This window comes from Magnolia sinica, chromosome 16 (assembly GCF_029962835.1).
Source record: "Magnolia sinica isolate HGM2019 chromosome 16, MsV1, whole genome shotgun sequence".
Lineage (NCBI taxonomy): Eukaryota > Viridiplantae > Streptophyta > Magnoliopsida > Magnoliales > Magnoliaceae > Magnolia > Magnolia sinica.
This window is the reverse complement of record NC_080588.1, coordinates 70249633-70273831: the sequence shown is the minus strand read 5'-3', so window position 1 is coordinate 70273831 and position 24199 is coordinate 70249633. Positions and strand designations below refer to the sequence as shown.

Below are 24199 nucleotides of genomic sequence, written 5' to 3'. Positions count from 1 at the left end.
CATTCTATAGTGTAGCTGGCCAGAAGTGGATGGACTAATTTAAGCTAAGTAGTGTTGTGTTATGTAGATTAATTGTGTTTAGCATGTGCCTTAAGCTCTTTATCGTGTGCTCCTTATATATAGCTCGAGTGGTGGCAAATTCTTGATGGGTTTCCTTATTGGTTCAGGATCCTTAACGATTCTAGTGCAGAGCTCTTTTTTTTTTTTTAAATCTTCCTAGCTAGCTTGGCCAAAGAGATCTCCTAAGGTAACAGTATCAAACCTTTTATAGATCTACCAGTATGATTACAGAGATTTATGGACATTGCAGGATTAGTCTCATTGAACCAAGATTCCTCATCAATGTCTTTTATTTCCTTTTGCTTTGAGAAGAATCTACTTCTCGAACCTTCCTAATCGTCGTGGGAGCACTAATAGTCTCTTGGAGGATCTTCAATTTTGGCAAGATTATGTTTGAGATCGGATCCCTATCTCGGCTAGTCTTTATAGACTTGTCGGCCATATTGCTTTAATCACACGCCATAGTTATGTTAGGGCTATGTGTCACTCATCATAGTGTCTCATCTGCTGACATGCATACAATTTTGTGTTGTTTTGCTTTTGATAGGTGATGTGCTACTGAAGGATGTGGGGAAAAAGATATCCTTGATACGCAATTAGAATTTTGTCAATCATTTAGTAAGTAGTGCCAACATGTAGCAGTATCTTATTAATCTGCATGGACACGCTAGAATGGGTGTAAACACTATCATTAAAAACTTCTTTGTGGCCACAAATTTTATATATATATAAAGTTAATATTATTGTTTTCCTTTATCCATGCATGTGTAACATCACGAATAGGTTGAATGATAGATAAACATTACTATGGGCCCTAGGAAGGTTTCCACAGTAGGTGTAATTATCCCTCCTGTTTCCTATGGTGTTGGCCACTTGAGCTTTAAATATGCTTAAATTTTGGGCTCATGCCCTAAAATGATTTTGGGCTCATGCCCTAAAATGAGCTCATAAAACGGATGTATTGCACGTGTAAGACACATTCATCACAAGGAACCCTTAGAATTTTCTTGTATGCTACAGGGTACCGAATTAGAAAATAGGCAATTGGAATCCAGACTGCAGATTACGTCCTGCCCACCTGGATGGACTCGGCTGAAGCAGGCATTTTGTTGGGCTCCTATTGATGTATGGTTTTTATCCAGGCCGTCCATCTAATTTTCCGAAAAATTTTAAGGTATATATGAGAAGCTCAAGTGGACAGCACAATAGGAATTGCATTCCGTATTTCAGTTTTCCCTTCATTAAGGTCTATGTATGTAACCTTATAAACATGTGGATGGCAAATAAACGATACGGTGGGCTTTAAAAAAGTTTCAATCATCAGCATCATTATCACCACTGCTTCTTATGGTGTGGTCCACTTGAGCCTCGGATCCGTCTCATTTTTTTTGGCTCGTACCTTAAGATTATTTGGAAAAATGGATGGCCAGCATAGATAAAGCTCATATATAATAAGCTTCACAGAGCCTTTGCCCAGACAAGCTGGGCTGGACCTCATCCACTTCAGAATCGATAGATGGGAAGGCGGACAAAATCAGATAAGGTGATCAAGTTTTAGTCAACTTAAGTGACTGTGATGGGAGGTGAGGCCTTGAAGCCGCCATACTTGATTGGGCTAACGTTGCTGTCAGACATGAGAATGTCCTTACTCCACCTTATCTCCCGTGGGGCTGGGCCAATAAAATCTTACCCCATGGTAAACATAATGAGTGAGTCACAGTACAAGGACGTCGGCTAAACTCATGAACTTGATGTTTTTGGCGTCCGCATTCTATCGTGGAGCTACAGTTTTAGACTGGTTAGATAGCATGGAGACATCATGGTGGGCCCTAACTGCAATTCATGCAAAAGAAAAATAACTATGGCCTCCTGATTATTTTCGATGGGCACAATATAAATTATTTCAGACAAACACGTCTACATATTCATCATTAAAAATAAAAAATAAAAAATACTGTTAGGATATTTTGGATTACGTTCTTGGCAAATATTTGCCAAATGGTGGCGTAACCATGCGGTTTTGGGACGCGGATTAGATACTGACAATGTCACTAGCCAATTGGCAACTGAAGGGACGTCACCAAGTTCTGTGGGCCCTACCATGATGTATGTGTTATATCTATACTGTCCATCCATTTGAAGAGATTATTTTAAGGCATGGGCCAAAGAATGAGGCAGATCCACAGCTCAAGTGGACCCCACCATGGAAAACAGTGGGGACAGATGCACTCACCGTCCAAAACTTTTTAGGGCACACAGAAGTTTTAGATCAAGATGATACTTGTGATTTCCCTTTATCTATCTCTATGTTAACCTTTGAACAGGTTGGATCTCAAAAATACATCATGATAGGCCTTAGGAATGTTTCAACGGTGGGTGTCACTCCCCCACTGTTTTCTTTGGCAGGGTCCACTTGAGCTTAAGATCTGCCTCATTCTTTGTCTCACTCCATAAAATGATCTCTCCAAATGGATGGACGGCACGGATACAACACATTCATCATGGTAGGGCTCACAGAACTTGGTGACTGACATTGTCAGTACCTAATCGGCTTCCCTCGTTTTGCACCACAGCTTTGTCAAGCCCACACGCTGTGTAGAAGTCAGCACACACCAATCGCATATACCAGCGTGGCAGACAGATGAAATATCTAAGTCATTCATTAGGTGGGCCTCAAAATGATAAAGGTGGTCTATTCATTACGTGTACCATAATATCAGAAATTATTTGATGGTAATATTAGAAATAATTTGATGGATTCGATAGTGGACCAACTTGATTCTTGGGACAGAATTTATAGCGGCATCCTTCCTTTGGATGGTTTGGATTTTGCACCTGTCTGCCAAGATTGCATATGTGGTAGCATTTGCATGAGTTGAATTGTAGGAGGGAGCCACTCTCCTTTCCGGAACTAGTAGCTCTCCTCGGGAACTCATGGTGACGCGGTCAAGGATTCGGAGGTTTGTTGTTCGGCGTATGGGGATCTCACCTGTAGGACTACTATCTTGCCCGTGTTATATGGAATTTTTCTGGGTCTGTCCTCATAGATGATTATGGTCTGTTTTCTAGGTTGGTCACCTGGAGGCAAGAGGGCCTATATATTGGAAGAAACACCGGGAATGAAAATCGATTCCTCGGTGTTGGCTGTTGATCAGGGATCCTCCTGGCATGGTCCAATCCATGAGGCAGAAAAGGAGGTGCTCCTTGTAGGTCTATATGTTCAGGAGTAGGGAATGCCCTTAAAGAATGACAGGTTCGGGCTGCCCCTTGCTAGGAGGCTGAGAAGGCCCCATCTAGGACCACTGGTTCCCAAATTGGACTATTGTGGGATGCTCCTTGTATGGCTGAAGTCAGTGGTTCCCAAATTGGACTATTGTGGGATGCTCCTTGTATGGTTGAAGTCAGTGTCATTGCATTGAGCTCCCCACAAAAAGTCTTTTGGTGTGTCGTGGAGTAGCCGCTACCGGCATATCTCTTGAATAATTAGGTACCTTAAAGTTTTGAGGCACTTGTACATCTGGGAATGGATATAAGTTCCTAAAATAGGTAGAGGGAAGATCTACTCCCTTGTACTTGTGAAGTTATTAGTTTTGCATTGCTTTGAGCTGCTCCCGCAACTTGTCTATTTCCTATCTGCTAGTTTGAGGGAATGGCATCTCTTGCGACAAGGCATATTCAACTTATTTAGTATAGTAGTCGACTTCTTTAACCATATGGCTCCTGTGAGGGAAGAGCTTGCTGGAATGTATATGTTCTTGGTTGTAGGAAATTATTGGAATTGAAAGGCACTCCTAGTCAAGGGATACTGAGTGATTAGGAAGTGGCCCACATTGCGGGTATCCACCATTGCCTGTTGATTGAATTGGGCTCTGTGCTAACCCCTGCTGAAGGCATCCGCTACAACCTGCCCCTAGCTTTCTTTCGGGGAAGCCGCCACTACTAGAAATTAACCAAGAATCCCAACTGCATTATTGGTTTAAGATTGACTCCCATTTGCAGGAGGATACTAAAAGAAATGTCCTAAGGTTGAGGGTTGCCCTTGCTGGTGCTGGATGTCCTGTGCAGAGTTTGACGGCTATCGTTGAACTAAACTGGATGTTGGGAGGAATGTTAGAGCTGGAGGTTGTTATTGTGGTGCTGGGCTAGCCTAGTTGTTGGCCGATGTGGCTTGGGCTTGCATGAGCCAGAGAAGCATTTCTTGCATCGCCCTCGTGTGTTGCCTGGGCTTGCATGAGCCGGAGAAGCATTTCCTGCATCGGTCTCATGTGTCGTGCCAACTCCTCAATGCATGAGGTTAGCACGATTTCTGTTGGCTGTAGTTGTGGAGGGTCAACTTCCGGCATATCGAGAGTGGGGAAGGGGTAAGATTTTTCTAGATGGTTAGCCATAGTTGTTCGAGAGATCATGTGTGAATTGGACTGCAGAAAAAGGGGTTTGTTCGAGGGCGTTTAGCTCGGACGGGCGCAATGGTTTTGATTTTCTTCTTCTTCTTCTTCTTCTTCTTCTTCTTCTTCTTTTTTGGTATTTTGGAGGTTGGGATGAATGGTAGGTGCAAATGTAAGTGTGCTAGAACTGAAATCCCTAAAAATATGTGAAGTCTTATTTTTCAAGTCGGATCGTGGTCGATGAAACTAGCATATCCCCAATAGAGTCGACATTCTAGGGATGCTAGATCACGCTCACATGCGCCTTTTGAAGGGCTTTCGCCGGTGTGTAGGAGGTGTCACTACCAAAAAAAGGGGCAAAGGATACGGATAAAAACTGTAGCCAAAAGCCTATGGCTACGGTTATCGTCCGTAGCATGACCGTAGCCATTGATGCCGTAGCCATAGGTCAAAGAGCTATAGCTACGGATTCTATCCGTAGCCATAGAAGCAATGGATACGGATTAAAACCGTAGCCATAGCTTCTGTAGCCTTAAAGTACTTATAGCTACGGATTATATCTGTAGCTAAAAGTTCAGCAAGAACCTAGCAAAAGACCTATGGCTACAGTTTTAGTCCGTAGCACGACCGTAACAATAGGTCTAAAACCTATGGCTATGGATTTAATCCGTAGCCATAGATTAAAATAGCTACAGAATAATCCATAGCAATATTCAGTATTTAATAACAGCTACGGTTGTAAGATTACCAGCTACGGTCAATATCTGTAGCTATCGCCTATATTTAAATAAAATTACAACCATTCATTCATTCAATTACCACCTGCATAATCATTCATTCGTTCATTCAATCAATTACAATCATTCATTCACTTAGTCAATGAATCAATTACAACCATTCATTCAATAATGAATCAATTACAATCATTCATTCATTCAATTCAATTACAATTACAATAATGTTGAAAGTACAAATCTTGGTGAGTTTGTGTGCACTTGCATATGGCCAGGTGATTCCTTCATCCGCCATAGATAAAAAATGGATGCAAGTATCAATAGTCCACTTGCACATCTGACAGCTATACCGATAACTTCTCCGCGCGTCTTCTGTAATTATATTCAAGGGCGAACCACCACTAGAGGACTCTGCAACATAAAAACAAAGAATCAATCAATTGAAGAATGATGAAAACTAAATGCAAGTAAAATATAAAATTCCCCTGATGTAAACTGAATTAATGCTCCAAACAGCGTTCATACATTGCTAAAGTACTGTTGAAGCAAGCAATCATTCACTACACCACACATTCCATAGAAGTACAACAAGTTCAAAAACACCTACAGATGATTCATACATACCTTATTATAAGAATAAAATACCATAGCATTAGTCAAGTGATGAAAATTTGAAAATGGAAAGGGAATCAAGAGTGGTAAAACTGAAAAATATGAAGAGAGATGAAAGTGCATGTAATTGGCAACTTTCAAAGAAAAGAAAAAAGAAGTAACTAATAAAGTAAGCTTGTTAAGCCCACATGCACCTCATACAAGGCCACAGTACTAGCCTACCACTTGCATGGGAAGTCTGACATGTGCATCAGGTGGGCTCAATGTGGAGAAAACCTAGAGAAAAATCTGTCAGTAATGGGTCACTCTTGGAAGTATGATAGAAGAAAACTAACTAATAAACTCCCAAAGAGGACCATGTCCTCTATATATCAATGAAGATAAAAAAGCATTTTCCAGTATAGACAATTGTTCTTTTTTTTTTTTTTAAGGGGATATTAGACATACTCAGTGTTGTAGCCATACATTGATATATCTCAAAATATTGCACTTCCCATTTACAAATATTCCTGAATATCATCGATACATGCGACGCGTATCAATGATTTTTGGATGGGCCTGATTTTTGGACCACATAATTTACATGCTTGGGCCCACCTGATGCATGGCATTAATCTGAATGTCCAATAGATTTGCCTGATAGGTCCATGTGGGCACATGTAAAGGTGTATGTGGACATAAGAAACTCTTGACTTCAACATAAAACAGGAGGGAGAACCCTTCAGATCAATCATGATAATAGAGCAACTGTTGTACTCAAAATTTCAATAGTTTAATCCAGTAAATAAACAGGTTGATGATTATAAAAGAAGTTAATCATTCAAAACTCTTTCAGCCATGTGAAAAGGACCACATCCTTTATAAGGACCTTTCTTAATCTAGTTTCAAGCTTTAAATAAAATGGTTCGGTATAGAAGAGCACCTTTATCTTGTCAACGACATTTTCTTTTGCCGCATTTATTGTGTGAGTTGCTCCTAGCATCTTTGCATTGCAAAGTTTATCATCTTGAACATCAACAGCAATAATTTCAGAAGCCCCAAATGCCCGTGCTATCTGTAAACAACTAGGAGAAGTAATTTAGTCATAATGATGTAAACCTGAGACTCAAGATTCTATAAAAGCAGAAACGTTATATTATATGCCATCAACTATGCTGAAGGAATTTGAAAAAGAAATATACAGCATTTACATGGGTTGTCACCAGCATCATGGTAGAGTTGTCATCATTATTTTTTTTATTTTTTACTTTTTAAAAAAAGTCAAATCATTGTCCCAGCTAATTTGATCAGCAGCGTATGCATTTTCATATCAGTAATAATATCCAATTCAACATCATCATCACCTTAGACTTGTCCCAAGTATTTGGAGTTAGCTTCGGGAATCCTTTTCAAAACAGAATCACAAATTAAAAAAAATAATAATTGAAAAAGTTAGGTAAAATAGAGTATATATCCTCATCCCCTTAGAACATGTAGACAGACAAAACTCTGGATAAAAAACAGCCGCTTAGCCAACAGAGACTGGCAGCGTCTGAACCAAACAAGAACAAAAACTAAAAAACAAAAAAAAAAAAAAAGAGAAGACAAAATGGACACCAACTTACCTACTACTTGAATCTCTCCATTGCCAATCAGACGCCTCAGAGCTTGTCCTCGAATTCAGAAAAAGGTGTCATCTGCTCCTTCAGACCCTTCCTCTTTCGGATATCAGCTACCAACTGCCCCGCCTGCGATCCCGCCTCCATTGGATCAGGCGACATCATGTCCCAGTGATCAAACACGCACTGTGGGAAGGCCTGTCTAGATTTTGTTGCCCTCAAAGTCCCCCAGAACCCAAACGACTCAATGACAGGTAGGTATGCCTTGATGTTATAGAGCGGCGTGCCAGGCCTCTGCATTTCCTCAAAGACATGACCATGCTTTTGGTTTAGGACACCATAGATGCCACCGAGCGCTTGTTCAGGTGCCTGTATCTCCACCAAATAGACAGGCTCCAAAAGCCTGGGTTTTGTAGTTAGTTGGGAGGCATATATGACCCTTCTTGCTGTCAGGATGATCTGTCCACTGCCCCTGTAGATTGCATCAGCATAAAGAACAATGTCACAGACCTCAAAGCATATACCCCGCATGTTTTCTTCAGCCAATGCTCCTTCCTTTGATGCCCATTGGAACCCAGCCACAACAGAATCCTTGATTTCATTCAGGTACTGAACTCCCTTTCACATGTCAAAAACCATATTTGGGCCAGTAGTTTCGGGTCCAAAACACCAGATCTTCTTGGCAAGATCCTTGTCCCACCTGAACTCTTCAGATAGGATCTTTGAGCGGGCTTTTGGGTCATCCCTAGGGCCGATACACCCATCTTCCAAGGGATGGGCCTCCATGTAGAGACGATTGTGCTTGTTAAGGGACTTGCTCATTACAATCCTGACTGACTTCTCAAGCACCGTCTCACGAAAAAAGACAACAGGATCCGAAATAAGAATCTCAGCCCCGCCCATGAAATCTTCCTGCAAGTCCTTCAAGCAAATCTTGAGGTGGAGCTCTCCACAGATTTCTGCCCCAAAAAGCCCTTAAGAAACCCAAATTTAGGACATACCCCACAAACCTCTGCCCAAAACACCTACTTTTTTAAATGTAGTAAATAACTCACAGATTGCTTGTAGACCATAACCCATGCACTTAGCAGGTTAGAATTTATTCACTGGGTGAACCATAACCTATGAACATAAACAACAAATATGATAAAAGCATTTCCCACATTTTTGCAACATTGGACCCACATTTTGTTGGCATCACTATCTTCTCATTTCTACTCCACACCAAAGCTCTCATTTCCCATGAGTTTTGGAGCAAAGACAATAGCTCTCATTTCCCATGAGTTTTGGAGCATAGACAATAGCTTTTCATGCAACTCGGTTCCAAGCAGAGCATTTTAGAAAGAAGATCAATTCCTGCTGGTTCAAGATTAGGAACACAGTTGCCAAATCCTAAGTTCCAGACCTTCATTCTATGGCCTGAAAATAGGCTGTCAAGGACAAATACGAAAACAGCCCGCATATTCATCTGAGTGAGGGTGTTAAATGGTTTACAAGAATGGTTTTCGAAATTCTGTTTACAAGAATGGAAATCAAGAAAACTCAGATGCTTTGAAATGCTTCTGTCAACTGATTCTCTTAGATTCGGTTTCAAAGGACAGTAATTAAGAACATTTGTAGCTAAAAATCGGTGTGGTGAATCGAATAAATGATAGACCAAAACTTACCTGATTGGATGCACATAGTGAACTAAGAGAGTAGAAAAATAAAAACAATGACTAACTTCACCCAACGATGCAGGAGTAGATTAAGAATAAATGGAAAATAAACACCTGAGATATCAGAACTTTCTCTGCTATCAAAATAATGTAGTATGAGACTGAAATTTGTTAATACAAGATAGTGGGAGAAGTGTAGGAGTTGACAAATAAGAAATATGAAGTAATTGCAGAAATTCTCCTCCTTTAAACACAATATAAAGCAGAATTTATATTACTAAATAAATAAATAAATAAATAAGAAGAAGATGGCTGCTAAATGAACTTGGAACAACCTTCTCAGATATCATGCCTCTGATAAGGATAAAATTATGACATCAGGAGAACTTTTGATACACTGGCAAAGTGTGATGGATGAACTGGACCATCCATTTCACTGAAGCCACTAAGGAAAAAGTTGACAAGCATATTGACCATTGCTTATGTTGTTGGAAGTTCACAACTTACAGTTGCCATCTTACAGTTGTTGATAATCCATTGCCATCGCCAACGGAAACCTGAAAAGCCAAACATGGCACGTAGTTTCACAAATTTCACAAAACTTGGTCACCAAGTCACATCTTGCTGATCAATAAGCATGAAAATATATCAAAATAAAAACAGAGCAAAGTGATCTTTCATTTGAAAAGACTAGTGAACCAAGCATTCATCCATACCGTATGTCCCAAAATCTTAGTCCGTCATGTACAATAGTCACTATTACATTTGCACTCTCTGTATCTCTGCACATCATATACTTGCATTTCAGAAAAATCAATAAAAAAAAGTGTATAGTATTGTCCCACCAAGATCCTCATAATGGACTTATTACACATGGACCATGTATTGGCATGGGCAAGGGCTCCTGCTGTATTTCCAAGGACCTCAAACTGATTGTTAAGGAGAATAACGATTGAACTGTTTTCTTGGATATTATCCAAACCAAAAGACCAAATGGGAGAATTTTATTTTTACTTTAAAATGAAAAATGAATGTCATCCAAACAGGCCCTTGGTGCATAACTAGGAACTTGTACAAACATAATGCTTGAAGCAAGGAATAGTTTTGACTGAAAATAAATAGAATTTAGATTAGCCATTTATGTTCCTGAGGTTAAAATTGTAGCAGAATACCAAATCAAACTACTTAATTTAGCTTAATTCATGAATTCCGCAACATATAACCCATAAAAGTATCTGATTGATTCTATTTGTAGCCAAAAAAGAAAAGCCTTCAAGCAATTGTTATAAACGACAGATTTAAAATAGTGGTGGAAACAAAAATCAACCCAAAACATATTGCAACAGATGCTTTTGGGGATAAAATGATTTGTCCATGAATGGTGCATTCAGTAAATTACAGACAAATGATAGACCAAAACTTACCTGATTGGATGCACATAGTGAACTAAGAGAGTAGAAAAATAAAAACAATGACTAACTTCACCCAACAATGCAGGAGTAGATTAAGAATGAATGGAAAATAAACACTTGAGATATTAGAACTTTCTCTGCTATCAAAATAATGTAGTATGAGACTGAAATTTTTTAATACAAGATAGTGGGAGAAGTGTAGGAGTTGACAAATAAGAAATATGAAGTAATTGCAGAAATTATCCTTCTTTAAACACAATATAAAGCATAATTTATATTACTAAATAAATAAATAAATAAGAAGAAGATGGCTGTTAAATGAACTTGGAACAACCTTCTCAGATATCATGCCTCTGATAAGGATAAAATTATGACATCAGGAGATCTTTTGATACTCTGGCAAAGTGTGATGGATGAACTGGACAAAATATGGTATGGGTCCCAGTTGATACATAATAAAGAAAAAAAGATACTTTTTATTTGATTTTATGACTTTCAGATTGGTGAACAGTTATTGGACGGTTGCAATGAAAATCATCAAGCATCATCATTCACTGACAGAATAGGAAATCATACATATAAATCCCTAATTAGGGTTTCAACAATGTAAATCCCTAATTAGGAATTCACCATTGTAAAGTCCAAAAGCAAGCTATCAACCCCATAGTTACTTGATGGCAAATCCATAAGTTGGCCCATCAATAGCACGGTTTAGATCAACTGGCCTGCAGGCTGATTGGATAATAGCTTACACACTAGATCATTCACTCGGTAGGATAGACTCAGATCATGAAACTGAGAGAATTACATCCAAATTTGGTGTGAACTATCTTCAACATCCAATCAGACATACTTTCATAGATCCCAAACCATTCCTCCTTTGATATCAATATCTTAAAGAGCCCATCATTGCCCACACTGATAATTCAAAATTAATCTGTCAATCCCACAATTTAGAAAATTCTGTCCATAATGCAATTAGGCTATTATGGCAAAACCAAGAGATGGCCCACCAATTTCATGTTTTGGATCACTCAATTAGTAGGCATGCATGGTTTTAAGACTCGTCCAAGTCTGGTGGGACTTCAACGAGTCAGCCCAGAGTCGTTGGAACCCGATTCGGTTCGACACCACAAGTCATCCACCCCAAGTCACCCCTGACTTGGGCAAGTTTGGCCGATTCAGGCCCAATTCAGGTGAGTCTCAAATCGACTCAGGGCTGAATGAGTCAATCCAAATCTTCGAGTCTTTTAATCATGTAGGTACATTCATTAAGGGATATTAATGGTCTATCATTTGTTTGCCATTTACTGAATGCACCATTCAATAAGTGAGCCCACTAATGTGAAAATATAAATTGAAAATTGTTAAAACAGAGACATTTCATCAAACACATGTTCTGCACACCTTAAACATTCACAACAAATGATGAATGACAAGACTATTCTATATCTGCATCCATTGTATAAATGGCATACATCTATAAAAACCCAGACTATCTAGATCATTGGTTCCATTGTTTACCAGAAATGGCCAGGGAAGAGGTGATGGGTGGGGGCTGTTGGCCGCACTTAGAGTGGTGAAGATGATGTTGGAGACGTCAGTTAACTCCAGGTAGCACACTGCCAGGAAACGTCAGTTAACAAATAAATCCAAACATGTTTGAATACCTTCCATGCAAACAGGCCATGAAAGATGCTATCAAAACTAACTGCCACAAAGTAAGCCATAGACAAGCAAAAATGAAGTGCCAAAGCCCAGACACCTACAAAGAGCAAATAGTGACAGCAGAGCCTTTCTTGCCATCATATATTGAACATAGCAACACAAAAAGCTTCAGAAAAAAAAAAATCTTTCAAAACAAAGCTTCAAAAAATTCAAAATGCATATAAAGAAACCAGGTTAATGCAGGATTGAAAAGAAAAACCAAATCAAAGGTAATTCTTAGATAGACAACAAATACACGGACAAATTTTTAAAAATTACAAAAATAAAATAAAAAATCAGAAGAGTAAAAAATAAAAAAATAAAAATCAGATATGGTTTCAGATCAAAAAGAAAAACCCAAATCGTTTTAGGGTCAAAGAGAGAAAAAAAAAAGCCCAAATCAATGAAAGTTCTCAGGGAGAGAGATAGAAAGAATTTAGTGCTTTGAAGAGGTTTGCAATTACGGGAAGATGAGAGAAGCTAAGGGATGTGGGATGTGGGAGGTGGGTTACTGGAAGACCAAGGATTCAACAAGACAGACAGACAGACAGAGAGAGAGAGAGAGAGAGAGGGAAAAGAGTAGGGTTTTTTTTTATTTGGGCGCGGGATCTTTTTGGGCATGGAGGGATTTTTTCGGGCATGGGACTGAGCGGAAACAGACGGTCCTATTAGGCGCTCCGTGGGCCCCATTGTGATGTATGTGGTCTATCCACACCGTCCATTCATTTTGAGAGCTATTTTTATGGCATCATCCGAAAAATGAGGCAGATCGAAATCCCAAATGTACCACACCACAAATCAATGGTAGGTGCTTAATCTCTACTATTTCCTATGATGTGGTCAACTTGAGCCTTCGATCTACCTCCTTTTTTACATACATGCCTGAAACGAAGTATCAAAATCGATGGACGGCTTAGATAAAACATACGCACTGTAGTGAACCCTATAGAGCCTCTACAAAGCGTCTGCCTCTAGCAATGAGGCGGAAGAGGTTGTAGCTTTTAGCTACGGATTAAAACCGTAGCAATATAGCTACGGTTTATATCTGTAGCCAAAAGCTTTCAAAGTCCGTAGCCTTTATTCGATTTTTTGGTAGTGTAGTGTATTATATTTTACTAGACTCTCCACTAGCCGGTTAATCAGATTTACACAATCAACTATACCCTTTAATTAGAAACCTTAGGAGAAGGAATTGGATGATTCTTTGTCCTAAAATGGACTATTGATTTGCGACAAAAAATTTTAGGTAAGAGACCACGGTTACAAAGAGGGAAGGTGTTAGGCACCCTCTTCGCATGTACAATTGTACGGTCTTTACTTCACATGACTAAATAAACTATCAGGGATTGAGATTAACTCACGCATATTGATCATGCAAATGTTTATGCAATGCAGTGTGATGATGTGATGCTTACAACAAGCAATAGCCCACATCAGATAAATCTACAATGATTTGCCCACTTGAAGAAGTGATCGAGGCTTAGTCAATCTGAGTTTTTAATGGGCAAGATCCAGTACACCAACGAGGCGCATAGCATACGCTTAGACCAACTAGACTAGTAGGGAGGTTGGAGTAGAGAGAATGATGCATGATGTTGATGGAAGTATTGAATGAAGCTTGATTAGAGTAGGGTAAGTGGGTGGACAGACTTGTTACAAGGACCAACTGAGGTGGCTTAGGTTGGTCTTTCAGGGTACTTAGGTGGCTAAAGGTTGGTTAGGTAAGGCTGGCCTAAGGTTAGAAAGGCTCCATCACTTACACTGACTCTTCTTTGCTAGATGGGTGGGCTAGATCCCACTCTCCCTCTCTTACTCTACTCTTCCTTAAGCTCACTTGTAAATGTTAAAAGGTTAAGAGAATATTTGAAAATAAAATGTGAATGGGTATTGATAGGGTCTTGGGCTAATTTTTTAGGAAAATCTTGAGAAGTCGAGGAGTAAATGAGGTTTCAAAGGCTTAGATTGCTTGCTACCACATGGTGCAATGCAGGAGGTTGGATCGATAGCATAGGGCATAATTTTGGCTAAGGGTGAGAGCAGCAGTGTCTTTTACCCTGCTAAGGCGCTTACTAAGAATTCCAACTAATATCACCACCCCACCACATGGATCCTCTCCATTTTTCGTAGGTGAGTTACTACGGTGGTGTATTACCCATATTTCTCTTGATTTTTCGTTATTGCGATCCCAAGTGCTAGTGGGCCTAGGTATGGGCTTAAACAGGGCTTGGACATGAGCCTAAAGTTGAGCTTGATTTCGGGTTGGTTGGGTTGATGGGATTAACTAAGTTGAACTGAGTTGACTGGGTTGGATTGAGTATTCTGATTAGTTTGTCGGCCCCTGAATGGGGTGTAAACAATGCTGTGCGTAAGCTATATTGTGAAGAATATTCTACTGTTAGCAGAACTTTGGAAACTTCCTACATACGCAAGGGTCACAGTGTGGCTTGTGCATCCGTCACATGCCTTAAGAATAATGCTCGCCTTTTTTCTGGTGGACGTGTGTATAAATGAGTGAGGTTGCCTTTAATATGCTACATGTCGCTGACAGATAAGTGTTGACAATCTCTCCTGATGAGAGCAAATTTACCTCCTGGCATTTGTACAAGTGTGTTGAAAAATGATAGCATTTTTTTAAAAAGGAAAGAGCAGCCCGAAAAAGAGGGCCCGCTAGCTTCATATATATGAAACATGACGGCTTCTCCTTAGATAATGTGAGCTGTGTCAGACCAGGTGGTGTAAACAATAAGCCTATTACTAGTTGATCATATAAACATGTAAATTAAAGCCTATCGTTAGATGATCCTAACAATGCGAGCCCATTTTGCTTGTGAGGCTATAGACACTGAAAATTTGACGCCCATGCTGATTGGTATGGTATGTGTTTTGATGGGGGTGATTAGGCTGATTTGTGGATGTTGGAGTCGCCACTAGCCGAATAATCTCAGAATCCCGCGATCGGCTAGAACCCGCAGAATATGTAAGGTTGGAGAAATTCGATAACTCTCCTGCCTTAGATTGACTCCTGATCTGTGATCCGAGATTCCAGGTAAGGGACCTCGGTTACAAAGAGGGAAGGTGTTAGGCACCCTCTCTACCCGTACGAACGTACAGTCTCTACTTCGTGTGGTAAAACAATCTCATAGGACGATGGATGCTGTGGTCGAGATGGGACTAGGCACACACACAGATTTCTGATGTAGCAAGGTCTGAGATTTCGACGAGCCATAGAGCATATGTCCAAAGAGATAAAATAGACTAGATTACTAGAAATTTCTAATGTGACAGGATCCGATGTATGGCAAGTCACAGAGCATACGTTCACTAGAAGTCTAGAGAAGCAGGGGGGTGAGAAGGAAGTAGATGTCATGATGAATACTTGTGTATAGAATAGATCTTTGGCTTGATCTTGAGTAGGCTAAAACATGAACCGAACCATGATCTCACTGAGTTAGGTTGGAGGTTGGGATGACTCGAAAATAGGGAGTGGGCTAAGGGGATAGCTGAAAAATCTGGACTTGAAGGCTTAGGAGCTCCTCCGCACCCTCACTCTCTTCCTCTTTCTCTCCCTCTCATTCTCCTTCTCACTTAAGCTTAGAAGTGAAGAGTTGTTGTTGAAACGTGAAGAGGAGAGGGCTATTTATAACCTTCTCCAATGGCATTGTTGTAAATAGGGGGTAGGTGAGGGTTAAAATGATGACATGGAGGCTTATGATTGGCTAAGGAGAGAAGAGTGCCATGTGGCACGCTCTCATTGGCTCTTGGGGTTGGTAAAATGGTAAATAGTGAAGATGGGAGGGGTAAATCTAGGAAAAAATTGACTTTTGGACGCTGGGACAACTGTCCACATGTGGGCCTCGAGTGGCGACACCCCGAGTACCACCAGCGGTAGTCAGACTACTGCCCGAACTTCGTTCAGGCCGAGTTCGCACGTGCAGGTTTTGCTTGATGTGTTGGTTCGATCGATGGTCTCATTTTGGAGTTTTATGGCTCAGACAAGAGGGCTTAAGCTCAAGTAATGGGTTTTAGTTAAGGTATAAGGTATAGGCGGGGGTTATGTGTGGATTGAACAGTTTGGATCATGGTTTTGGGTCTTGGTTTGGAAGTTTTGAGATTTTTGGGTTAGGGTTAAGTTATGGCTGGGATTAGGGTTTGGTTTAAGATTTGATCATGATTTTTGGGTTGTCTTAGCCTTCTTGAGATGTTAGCATGGGTGGGGTGTCTACAGATGCCCCTCTTTGACCGAGGTTGTGGGCAACCGAAGGTTAAAGCAAGTAGACACCCCACATTTCTAGTCAGAAAGGATAGTGATTCAAATCTGTTGCCTGCCATTGTATCATTGTCAGATGATTGTTTGGAAAAAGTTGACTGGCACATATCATGAGGGTTAAGGAAAACGTTGTGATTGTCCCCTGCGCATTCGTTGCGGCTTTATGGGTCACCAATCACTACCCTTTCACGTTAGATTGTTAATAGCATTGGAGGGTGAGTTTGAAAGTAGGGCCTCTACGCGTTAGTGCAGCTCTACGAGGATTCTTGTACTATTTGGTCTGCCGTTCCTTTGCTACGTAATCACCCTAGGAGTATTCAATCCATTTGATCGTCAAAGTAGTTAGCTGCCCTACGCGTTGGTGCGGCCTTATGGGGAACTCACTACGCCGACTTGGACTCGATCAAATTTTACCAATATCCCGGACTGGGTATGTGCAGGTATTCCTTTGCCATGCAATCTGCTGATTCTGATACTTTGGTTACAATGGATTGTTATCACTTTGAGTTTTGATTGTTCTTTCCAGAGATAGATCCACTCACTTTTACTAGCATTCGTACGATTGTCTAGATATAGAGATCGGGCCAATCATACATGTATCATGTACAGATTCGATCATCCTCCGGGGAAACCGGGAGAGATTAAATCTTATTTAGCTGTTTGCACTGACCGCAACTGGAGAATATGGAAGATTCCTTAGTATACTGCGCGCCGCGTTTTTTTTTTTTTTTTTAAAATCTTACCTCTTTGGAACTAGACTCCTTGGAGATTTTATTTAAAAAATATATTTTTTTGGATTTTTTGGAAAATATCCGTTCGATCTCGCGGTAGGGCGTCGTCGTCCGGTTTTTGTTTTACAGAAGAGTCAGATGGCCTTCACTAATAACTTAATGGGGTTGATGATTTTTTTTTTTTAAAAGCTCCGTTCCATCTTGCAGATGGTTGAGATTATTCAGCTGTTATTAACTCGTAGACAGCTCCACTAATAAATTAATGGGGCTTTTTTGCTTCTTTTTATTCATTTATAGTAATCATTTACATACTTCTTTTTTTTCTTTTTTTTTTTCACTTTTCTCTTTATTTATTTATTATTATTATATATATATATATATTTGTTGGTATTTTGGTATAATCATCCTTCATAGAGCTAGACTCCCTAGGGATATTTATTTATTTATTATTTATATATATATTTTTATTTTTTTATGGTTTTTATCCAGCGGTCCAAAGGAAGGACCGGTCAATGCAATTTACCATGGGGGATAGCACACTGTCCCATGTAGCAGGCGGTCGGTGGCGACAGTCGGACTACCGGTGGCTGTAGTCCGGCTACCGCCGGTCCATCAAACGGATCGCTGGTTCGTCGGGTGCGCTAGTCCGAACGGTGGACCTCCACCCTCTATTTGAAACACACCCATGGTCGTCCAGGGACTCCATTGTGGTCCCTGGAAGTGTTCTTGAAGGAGCTTTTTCTTGATTTTTGGCTTATATTCTTGTATTTTCTTCCTCCCTCATTCCCAGGTAATCTTGATCACTAGATTCTTGATGGATCTTGCTGGACCATCCATTTAAAGAGCTTGGGTTGGATTTCTTCATGGATTTTGGGAGGGCCACAATCAGGACCATCGATCTGTCTTGACTTGATCTTAACCGTTGGATCTGGCTGGATTTTGTATCTTGGGCCAAGTCATTGGCTGGATTTTATTATTATTTATTATTTTTTTGTATTTTTTGTGTTTTGTTGTTTTTTCTTTTTTTGTTTTGTGTTTTGATGGAGTGGGGTGTGATAAGAAAGGGGCCCCACCCTTTTATTTGGGATTTTGTTTGTTTGTTGTTTTTTTAAAATTATTATCATATATATTTTAATGATCTGGACTGTTGGATGGATGATCTGGGGCCTGCTTGAGTGTGTGGGGTGGTGTAGGCTTTGTTAATTGTCCACTTTGTGGATGATGGACGGATGGGATTTTCCAAGTGGGCCCCACATCATGATCTTGATGTGTCCAGATGCATGGGTTTGTTATGGGTGGTGATTTTTGAAGGTGGGCTTTTGGAAGAGGCCTTGGGGGTGGGCTTTTGGAATGGGCCTTGAAATAGGCTTTTTGAAATGGGCCTTGAAGTGGGCTTTGTGAAGTGAGCCTTTTGGAATGGGCTTGGGCCTTTGAAAATGGGCCCTTTGGAATGGGCTTGGGCCTTTGAAAATGGACTTTAAGAATGGACTTGAGCCTTTGAAAATGAGCTTTGTGAAGTGGGCCTTTTGGAATGGGCTTGGGCCTTTGAAAATGAGCTTTGTGAAGTGGGTCTTTTGGTATGGGCTTGGGCCTTTGAAAATGGGCTTTGTGAAGTGGGCCTTTTGGAATGGGCTTGGGCCTTCAAAAATGGGCTTTGTGAAGTGGGCCTTTTGGAATGGGCTTGGGCCTTTGAAAATGGGCTTTAAGAATGGGCTTTGAGATTGGAGCCCATTGCTTTTCATAGTGAGAAGGATACTTACCTGTGGGCCTTGTTTGTGCAGTATGCCACGTCGGGGTAGGAATGAGGCCTGTCCGTCTCGCCAATCGACTGATCCATGCTATGTGCCGTGAGAGAGTCGGCACCTATCTGACATAGCTTGGGAGGGCAGTGCGCCTGTGATCCTCAGAGGGCGTGGGGTTAGGACACACTGGCCCGATTGGTTCCATGATCCACAACATCTGTTCTTTGAGGTGTTGGCGCGTACTCCATTCACCAATCTATTTTGAGTTCGTCTGAGCAAGACAAACATGTCCCTTTTATCCGCCTTGACCAAACGGTGGAACCCCGAGACTCACACATTCCAGTTGCCTTTTGGGGAGTGGGGGATCACTCCTTATGACATATACATACAACTAGGTCTCCGATATGATGGGGGATCTGTCCCTTTTGAGGATGATCTCCCGGTACCCTCCGAAGATAACTGGATAGAGCTGCTGGGGATGATGCCAGATGCGACCAATTTTTTTAGTCATCGTTTCAAGCTGCTTTGGCTCTTGTCGAATTTTGCCCAATGCATCCACGAGACTGAAGCCGCGGCTGTGGTGAAGGCTCGAGCCTTGATTTTGTATACCATGGGTGCGATGATTTTCTACCACGGGAATGAGCTTGTGAGTTCCTGTCTGTTGTTACTCGTGGCAGATATCACCTTCCCCACGCCATACAAGTGGAATGCGGTGCTCTTGGCCCATTTGTACAAAGGGTTGGACAAGGCCAGCCACTGCATCAGCCGATCTTTGATTAGCTTTTACCCAGTCATTAAGGTACTTTCTTGATGTCCATTTCTGTAATATTTCCCCTGGGGATGATCTGGTGTGTCTTTTCTGATCGTAGTTTTATGCAGGTCTACTTTTTCGATCATTTTCCCCATCTAGCTCCTACCTTGATCGATCATTCGCGTCCCTTTCCTTGCATGATGCTGTGGTACAAGGGTAACCACAGCTGCACACGCTTATTTCTGATCTCGCTTGGAGATCGAATATCGATGCCCTTGTTCCAGATGATGTGAGTGATTTGTCTCGCCCTGTATCGTCCATGTGTTGCTTTCTGCTTATCTGTCGATCCTTAACTTTTCTCCCTTTTTTGCAGTTCCACACCAGGCCGTATCTCCAATCAAATGCGGCGCTTACTCCAGGAGCTCAGGAGGCTTTTCAAGCCTCACTGTGACGTCGCATTCTGAAGGACCGTCGAGTGATGAAATGGTACCTTGGAGAGAGGCTCTTTTGACAGTTGACCGGTAGCCCAATGGTTCCGCTTAGTCCACCGTCCAGTCCATCTAATTCGAGATCTATGCTTGAGAGGGAGTTGACTGCTGCCTTGGAGGGTTTTGAGGCCAGTGCATTCGTCGACCCAGAGAGAGAGAGTATAGTTCCTGGTGTGAGCAATATGGCATTGGTCCGATTCTACAACCTAGTTATGCTCCAGGCGGCAGTGCCAGTTTTGCTGGAGGAGGAATCCTAGGACCTCACTTTCATCGTAAGGGTACAGATACCTATCTTCCTGATGATGATTAGTTCATTATATCATGTGATTATGTATCCTTAGCTATGTAATCCTCATGTTTATATGAAACTTCAATGTTGCCTTCTTAGGTCACTTCTTGATCATTTTTGCGATCTCGATTGAGCATGTGGATGTGCGTTCCTCGACCTCAGCCTTCTACAGTGGACCGTGGCCAAATTTGGTCCAAAACTGGGTCCTTCTGTCTGTCTTGTCAGATGCCATAGTGATTCAGAGATGTCAGTACCTGAAGCGGAACTCCGAGTTCTCTCAGCGGTAATTCAATTACCACCCCCGTTCCTCTTTTCTTCCAGCAACCACTCTTCTTCTCTATTCATTTCCTTAGTCCTTTCCTCGTCCGTCCTTTGACATTCCCTTTGTCCCACTCTCTTTTCTTTTATCTCTTCTTTCTTGTCCTCTTCTTCTTTTATCCTTTTCCTTTCCTTTTGGTAAATATTATGGATGGTTATGATGAGAGAATCGGTGGGTTTATTAATAGTGGGGAGGTAGGTGGGCCCATAAATGGTGGAGAAGATCCATTTATGAATGGATTGATGGATGTTGGTGGAGGAATGATGGACCATTTGGAAGAGGTAAATGCTATTTATGGCTTGGATCCTTCTTCCATTAATGGTGGTCATGAGGGTGGATTGAGTGGATTGGATGGGTTTGATGGGCCACCAGGGTTTGTAGATGTTATCAGTATGAGGGTGGATGGTTTAGAGGGTGAGGATGGCTCGATGATAGCGACTGATGGTTTGATTGATGGAGGGATGGCTATAGGTGGTATGGATGGTAACATGGTGATGATGGATGGTTTGAGTGGTATGGATCCGGTTTGGATGGGTGGCGGGCCCCATCTTGGCAGTTTGGATGGCTTTGATTTAATAGGTGACAGGCTTCTTGTCGATGGCTTGGGTCAGATCTTTGATGCGGGTTTCGAGGCAGTGATGAGACAGTCAACTATTGTCAGGGTCCAGGGTACAGATCCTGTCAGTCATTGGGATACTCTAGGTGTTGCAGCTCCTGGGGCTTGTTCATTTCAGAGTGCCCCTGATGTGGCGATCGTTGGCAGCTCAGGGCCATCTATTGTAACTTTTTAGGATACTTTGCGGGATGCGATGGGTGAGTCCGGATTTTTCCTACACCACAAGATAGATCTGTTGGATGAGGGGATGCCCATCTTTGATGATTCACCCGTGGATCCTGGGTTTCACATTATTGAGGGTGTACCTGTCCGGACTTGTCGTTTACAGCCGCGTGACACCTGTTCTAAGTGACTGCATATCTAGATCGAGAGCTTGATTGAGTCTGAGTTCTTCGAGCTGAGCTCCTTGGGCTTCCGAGAGGTTCTTCACTTCCACCGGGTTCGCCTAGATTGGCGGTTATTGAGCATAGCTTTGAACGATTGGGTTCCCTCTCTGAATCTATTTTCCTTCAATGATTTGGAGCTAAGCCCATCATTGGAGGAGTTTTCACGTTTGTCCGGCCTTCTCTTGACTCGAGAGCCTTATGTTCCCTCGTCCGAGCCGGTCCTTCCATTGATCTGATCTCCTAGTTTGAATTTCTTACTGCTCTTCCTACCGCAGAGGGTCGGGCTGGTGAGCTTTCATTGGAGCTTTTGTATGACCATTTTTCTACCACTCGCGGAGGTCCTGGATCGGATCGCCAGCTTCAGTGCTTAAATGCATTGATATTCTATGTTTTAGTCGAGCTGCTTTTCTTAGGATGAAGACAGTCATCGTTGGCAGTTTTGTTGGATGTATTCCGCCGTGTCTTGCACCATAAGAGCATTACTTCCGTGGTGCTGACAGAGCTCTTTTTGGGGCTGACCGAGTGCTCACTTGGACGTACCCGTATTCTTCGGGGCTGCTGCTCGTTTCTTCAGGTACTCTTTGCTCTGATCCTTTCCTCTGCTTCTTTTTTTACTTACAACTCGAACTTGATTTATACCTCTCCCAGGTGTGGTTGTGGGAACATCTTTATATGACCCCTATGCTTGTGTGGCCCGATTCCTGCCGCGATGATGTGCTATCTTTGTTGCTTGATGGCCTTCCCCTTAGTGCTGAGGCCATTGAGCAGTTATACCGCCGCATGCTCTCTCAGCTTCGAGGGTGGGAGATTAGCTGGGAGGCTACCTAGCTTTGCCGCTCGCCATTGATCTGTAGTGCGGCTTGCACTCTCCTGTTGTTGCTGGGTCTTCGAGGGTACTGCTCCTATCAACCCGTGCGTTTTCTCCGACAATTTGGTTTCTGGCAGGATATTCCGAAGTTCGCCCTTTCTGGATTTGGGCATGCCCCTCTTCCTTCTGACTTAACTGCCCTGTACAAGCGAGTCTGGATTTCCTGGCAGGGATCTCTGGACGTGACGATGCTGGAGCTCGAGTCTTGGGCTCCTCCTTTGGCCACAGTGCCATATCAGCGATGGGTGGCCGAGCAGTCACTTTATCGTCAGGTTCCCAGATGGCATTTAGCGAATGAGGTTGCTGATCAGGATATGGTAGGCGATATTGCTTCATCCTCTTCATGTGTTATTGATTCGTTCGAGGCCTTTGAGGAGCGGCCTTTCATTGATCCATCCTTCTTGCTAGCTACCCATGGTCACCTGATCACCGAGATCGCTGTCCTTCGCCACACATGTGAGGATATGGCTCGCCGATTGGCAGTGGGACGGCGGTATGACAAGAGTATGTTTGCGGCACATCGCCTAGATAGGGATGAAGCCTTTTACCTGCGCATGGAGATAGAGAGGCTCAGGCAGAGATTATCGATGTATGAGAGATAGGTGTTTACCTGTGACCCTTGTTTTGTAGCTGACGGCTTATTTTGCATGCATGCAGGATTTTGTCTTTTTTGAGAAAAAAAGGAAAGAAAACAGTGTACTTAAAAAAGGACTTTAAAGAAGTGAAAGATTTTATTTTGTGCCAAATTTGCTTGTGTTTGGATTTGTGCTTTGGACGATTGGGATCAGAATCTTGGGCTCAGCCCACATTGTGCGCAGTAGTCTAGATTGTGTCCTTAGGGTCTTGGTTTCCTAAGAGGATGCTCAGGATCACGTCTTTTGGATTTGAGCAAAGTTTGATGGAGTACTGATCCGAAGTTGATCTTTCCTTGTGTCTCGTCGCGGTGCTTGCTGCCTCAGCTTCTTCTGTACCTGCACTGTTATTTATTATTATTATAATTTTATTTTTATTTCTTGCCTTTTTGTCCGTAGCGCCCTTTCAGGTTTTCACTATGTTTGGCTTTCTCGTCATTTTTGCCGATGACGTCCTTTCGAATTTTCACCATGTCCAGAGTTTTTGCTATTGCCTGCCCCTTGGCAGCTGTGCTGTTTTTACCCTTAGTGCCTTTTCAGGTTTTCACTAAGTCCGTTACATATTCGCTGTTCTTACTCGAGCCGCCCTTTCAAGTTTTTAATTGTTTTTTATTTTCGAGTGCTGGGTGTGATGGAGAAACTTCCTTCATAACCAGCCAATTGGTAACCTTCCTATCCTTATCTTTGAGTACAATCGTAAGCTGTCTTTAGTTGGGTTATTTGGAGATGTGGGATGGACTTCTTCCTTTCCCTTTTAGGTCTTCTTATTTTTTGGGGTTTTTTTTTGGTTTTGTTTTTGTTTTTTTCTTCTTTTTTTTATTTGCCTTGGTTTTCTCCTTTTTTGTGGGAGAAATGACAGGTGTTTCTGACGGGAGAGGTGGCAGATGTATATACATTTTTTTGTGGGAAAGTGATGGGTACAGCTTTGCAATTGTAATTATTGA

At 41.7% G+C, this 24199-nt stretch overlaps 1 pseudogene; it reads right to left on the bottom strand.

The window, feature by feature from the left end:
• Positions 1-6712: 6712 nt before the first annotated feature.
• On the bottom strand, positions 6713-19001 carry LOC131228924 (elongation factor 2-like; annotated as a pseudogene).
• Positions 19002-24199: the final 5198 nt, after the last annotated feature.